This window comes from Stegodyphus dumicola, chromosome 1 (genome assembly GCF_044657685.1).
Source record: "Stegodyphus dumicola isolate Sdum_Otavi_A_Nest chromosome 1, ASM4465768v1".
Classification (NCBI taxonomy): domain Eukaryota; kingdom Metazoa; phylum Arthropoda; class Arachnida; order Araneae; family Eresidae; genus Stegodyphus; species Stegodyphus dumicola.
Window position 1 is genome coordinate 181,911,140 of NC_140768.1, and position 6,000 is coordinate 181,917,139.

Genomic DNA, 6,000 nt, shown 5'->3' on the forward strand with positions numbered 1-6,000 from the left:
GATTCAGCAGATTATTCCTGATATTGAAGCATGGTGTCAGCAATAGAAAATTAAGATCAACCCGGAGAAATCAAAAGTTTTAGTCATCAGAAAATTCAAGAACGCAGAACCCCTCACCTGCAATGTTACACTCTTCAGAAAAACAGTCCCTGATGTAAGTACAGCAAAATACCTAGAAGTTATATTAAACCGATAGTATACCTGGACTGCGCACATAAACAGTGTATGTTGAAAAGCGTAGGGCATTATGAAAACGCTTTACCCAACTACTTTCTGAGGACTCTGGATTAAACCTTGCACGCAAAAGAAGGCTTTACACTGCAATTGTCAGGCCTGCTATCACATATACCTTACCCGGGCTGGGCAAGTGCTAAGGCAAGTGAAATTCACCGGCTGCATGTCCTGTAAAATAAGATCCTGAGAACCATCACGAACGCCCCATACTATGTTAGAAATGACGATTTAATCGCTACCTTCATATTGATTATATCAAAGACTACTTATCCAAGCTAAATGGAAACTTTTTAAGGAAAGCAAAGACCAACAGTACAGCTAACTTTGCGTATATTCTGAGCTATGAAATCATCCCGGACGATTTTCTCATCCAACCTTATGCTGCACACCTAATTAGGCAAACCAATAATTAATTTTACTCGTCAGTACTCTGTGCTTACGCTCCGTGGGCATCTTTCTCCAACATCTCTTCTGACAAGCATTCCAGCACGTTTTCGACCAATCACAGTGAAGAAAGAGCCAGCAGGCTACGAGCATCTCACGAACTTTTAGGTGTAACTACTTTGGACTTGCTCTTGTTTGGACCAGTGTTGCAAATAGCACGCGTCAGCTCCTGAGCCCAGCCGAAAATTGCCCCGTATTGCATTTTCTCCCTCTTATTTCTCCCCTCAGAGGCTTTATATTGCTGAACTTGCAGAGAAATTCTTTTCAAACATTCCAGGTGTCAGAAACAGAATTCCAGTTCTGAGTTATGACTATGATAGCCACTCAAATAGAAAACAACCACTTGCGGTCTTAAGGCATCTCACTGCCTAAGTTACTGTACCTTGTCACCCTTATTTCTGTTTTAATTACTGGTATTCCACTCTGCGGTCCTTTTGCATTACTGTTTGTTTTTTTCTTTATCTGCTGCATGTTCTTTTCCGGTTTTAACTGTATATATCTGTGTCATTGTATTATTATTATATGTATCTACTGTTAGTGTTGTAATGTTGCGCGCTTCCAACCTGCACGCAACAATAGTGGTGACTGCTGAGAACTGGAAAGTAGACAAAGTCTTGAGAAGGGTTTAAATCCCTTTTTATTCAACTTTAGAAATTACAAATGCGTGCTTTTGACGCTCACAAACTACGCCGACCCGGCGGTTAAATAAAAATAAGAGACTAAAAAAAAGAATAGTAACAAGTGACTAACTACGAGGCTCTCTAAACGTAACTAACCTCACCGCGTTCTAAGATACCGCTGATACTTCAGCATATCAGGTTCTGTGTTCCTCCTTACTTGCTTTGGGAACATTAAATGTCCTGACTCGGAACAGGGAGCTTACTAAAGCTATGTTCAATAAATTTGGGAAATAGACAATACACACAGGAAGGGTATACGAAATCCTTTATTTTTCTCTCTTTACAATGATTTCCGGACTTCGGAATACAGAGACCAACCACTTGTGGTCTGAACGTAAGAATATAAAAATATTAACTAAACTCTAACTAAACTTAACTTTGGATTAATCAAACAAGTGCCTACTCCAAGATTGGCCGTATATTAGCAAAAAGCCGTATGTAGTACAGAGAACTGCTAACACTACGATACGTTTAAAATTATCAAGAGGATTAAACCTCTGGTCTTGAAGGCAACCAGCAACCGAGTAATATTTATTTATTTCCTTTCCGGGGGTGTGCTTTATTACCAGATTATACTCTTGTAACTCGAGTGCCCATCTTATTAACCTTGGGGATAAGTTTTTCCCTGAGTACAATCCAGTTACCGCCGCATGATCAGAATACACTGTTATTGGCGCCCTTCCAAAATAGACTCGGAACTTTTGCACTGCTAACAGAACTGCAAGTGCCTCTCTCTCAGTCGCGGAATAATTTCTTTGTGTTTGATTTAAAGTTCGACTAAAAAATGCCACGGGCTGCTGATTTTGCGAAAGTACTGCTCCTACCGCATAATCCGAAGCATCCGCTGAAATTTCTAAATTCTCATCATTTTCAGGAAATTTCAAAACAGGTTCTTGCGTTAATGCTTGCTTTAATTTTTCGAAAGCACTATTGGCTTCGGCCGTCCACGAGAATCTTGGCTTTTTCCTTTTTAATTTTAACAATGGTTCAGCAATAGCTGCAAAATCTTTTATAAAGGACCTATAATATGAACAAAGTCCTAGAAAAGAAGAGAGCTTCTTCGCCGTATTTGGCGGCGGATACTTTTGCACAGCGATTATTTTTGATTCGTCTGTCTCGATTCCTTTCTGAGATATTTTGTAACCTAAGTATTTTAATTCAGGGGCTGCAAATTTGCACTTTTCGATATTAACTTTTAGACCGGCCTCATTTAATAATGAAAACACCTGTCTTAAATCCTGTACATGTTGGTCCAGATTATCACTAGTAATAATGATATTGTCTAAATAGATAAATGTGGACTTTCCAAGAACATGCCTTAGCACAATGTCCATACATCGCTGAAATGTTGCCGGTGCCCCTGAAAGGCCAAACGGCATACGCAGGAATGCATAAGTGCCAGACTTGGTTATAAAAGCAGTCTTAGGCACATCTTCCGGTCTAAGCCCTATTTGAAAATAACCAGTCGTTAAGTCTAAAGTAGTCATGTATTTGGTAGAAGTTATGTTCCTTAGAATTTCTTCGATAATAGGTAACGAATATACCGGATATTTAGTCATGGAGTTTAATTTACGATAGTCAATTGCAAAACGCCACCTTTTTGGATGTGTTACCGGATAGTCATTATTTTTCTTACATAAAACCACCGGGCTAGCATAACTACTTGAGATGGGCGTTATGATCTTTTTACGTAGCATATCGGTGATATGCCATTCTATAATTTTTCCTTATTCTTATCATACCGGTATGCTTTGTGGCGAACTGGCATTGAATCTCCGGTGTGAATACTATGGTTAGTAACCTGAGTAAATCCTGGAATATCACTAAATAACGAAGCAAATTCACTTACCACTTGTCGAATTTTTTGCTCTTCCTTAGGCAGGTGGTCGAGGTTTAACGTTGGTGGTTCTGTTTTTTCTTCTCGAACTGGTTTCATCGTCAGCTTAAGGGACGCTTCGTTAAAATCCAGCGTTGCTTCTGCCTCTAAAAAAAAGTCTATCCCTAAGATGACATGTGCTTGCAAATTCTTTACGATAAAAAACATAATCTTTACTTGCTCGTCCTTGATACGAACGTATAACGGTAATTTACCTATGCACTTGCATCTTTCTCCCTGAGCAGCTAACACTGTCGTATTATCCGAATTATATATGCGGTATTTACGGAAATACTTCCTTAAAAAGTCTTCTGCCACACAGGAACACTGCGCGCTTGTATCCAGGAGTGCGGTGGCTGGGATGTTATTCACCAACACTTCAACCTTTGGAAGAGTCAAATTTTTCACCATCACTGTATTTAACTTGAAGAAAGAGGGGTTTTCTTGGCCTTCGGATTTCCGCACCCTCCCGTCAGCAGAAATCCGTTTTAGTTTAAATCTTGTTTCTTCCTTTCCATGCCTTCCTTCTTTTTCCACTGACCTTCAGACTTTTTTTGTGGCTTACTATTGAACTGTCGACGTTCGCCGGTTGTTTTTGGATACTCGGGTTTCCTTGTCCACTGATTCGCTTTGCTTCCGTAGCCGTGTTCTTGACTTTGCTGTGGTCTTGGCGCACCAAATTGGCTTCGTTGCTCATACTCGCGTCTTCTTTCAATGTCCGCCGTTCTTCTACTTTCAAACTGGATTGCTAGCTCAAATAACTTTTCCAGGGTAGTCGGATTCCTTAATTCAATACAGTCTTGTACTTGGGGAAGTAACCTCGGCAAAATCACTTGAATTATCTCAGGATCCGGACGGTTTCCATACAAGAGTTTGAAGACATGAATTTTTCTTAAAATAAAGGTGGAAAGATTTTCGATTCGTTGCTGATATATGCTGAAAAGTTCCGTTTCTAATCTTGCACGATCTCTTACGACAGGGAAGGCTTTTACTAAGGCGGTCTTAAAATTTTCGTAAGTATAGGTGAGACTTCCCGCTTGACCCAAGAGGCTTCTGCCTATACATTTGAACCAATTAAGCGCTTGGCCCCTCAAAGCGCTGGTAGCTAAGGTGACTTTCTGGAACTCATGCACTGGATACAGCATGAAGTGGTCATCCAATTTTTCCACCCCACCAGCGGCCGAGCGGTAAAGTCGCTGAACACTGGTAGTTCGGTCCGAGGTTCGAATCCCCCGAACGGGCTGGCTGCATGGATGTTTTTGTGTTTTTCCCCATGTGTAACGTGTATACGAGCCAGTTTCCCTTAGGAAGTCCTTCACGAAAGGCATCCCTCCTCTTAGGCAGATAGCCCTAGTGTGCTTTGCCATAATTAAATACACCAACACACCAACACCACCACGGTAAGTTTCCATTAAATGTTGCTTCTGGTTTCATCGATGCGCGCATGGTCTGGACGATATAACCAAATCCTTCCAGGGCGGCAGCTGGCATTTCTGGATTCTGAGCCGCTTCTGAAGGCAGCACAGGTTCTTCTTGAAACTCGGCCATGGTTATTCTTCTTCGTCGGGCGCCACTATCAGGTTCTGTGTTCCTCCTTACTTGTTTGGGAATATTAAATGTCCTGACTCGGAACAGGGAGCTTACTAAAGCTATGTTCAATAAATTTGGGAAATAGACAATACACACAGGAAGGGTATACGAAATCCTTTATTTTTCTCTCTTTACAATGATTTCCGGACTTCGGAATACAGAGACCAACCACTTGTGGTCTGAACGTAAGAATATAAAAATATTAACTAAACTCTAACTAAACTTAACTTTGGATTAATCAAACAAGTGCCTACTCCAAGATTGGCCGTATATTAGCAAAAAGCCGTATGTAGTACAGAGAACTGCTAACACTACGATACGTTTAAAATTATCAAGAGGATTAAAACTCTGGCCTTGAAGGCAACCAGCAACCGAGTAAAAAAACGATGGCAAGCGGCCTGCTTCTAATAGCTCTTTCCTCTCTCTTGCTTGGCAAAAAGCCACAACTTAAGTACTTGGCGTTCGCAAGACAAATTTGCATAAATAAGTTAAAGCTTTTAATTCTGGCCGGAAGTAGAAAATAAGAAGTGATAGTAAAGATTTAAAATAAAATAAACGTTAGTAAAACTTAAGTTCCTTACAAGCAAACTTCTGAATATTACGTTGAAAGATTAACAATTCTCCAAGGCAAGCACACAGGCCGAAACGCGTGGTTCTTCAATTACTAACTAGCCACCTCCACGCTCGTGAAGCAAGAAAGCACACTTTCAAACTCGTTTCCCTTCTATTTAACTCAGATTACTTCCACTGACATTTGAATCCTTGCGCGTTCTACTAAAATTTACATACTCTGGCATTGGCAATTCCAGGGGAAAGTAAGGCTTGACAGGAAAGATAGTTTAAACTTAAAATAAATGTTAGTTAAAATAAATATAAACCCTACATTTGTCGCTGCCAGAATTTGGTAAACTTGGAAGCAGGTCCTAGAAACGACCTGTTGAAAAGTTTCCACAATTCTGAACTAAATTTTAAGAGCCTCGTTTACATAAAAAAATCTGTTATTTCACAAAAGGTAGAATAAATTTCTGTAGATACTTATTTAATTCTCTCTTCTTACAGCAACCTTTCATGGACTTCAGCAATCAATCTGTTCTCTTCCTTCCAACATCTGGAAGGAATAAGTATCAGTATCTTTGTAAATACATTATAATTTACACTTTCTTGACACTGAATAAG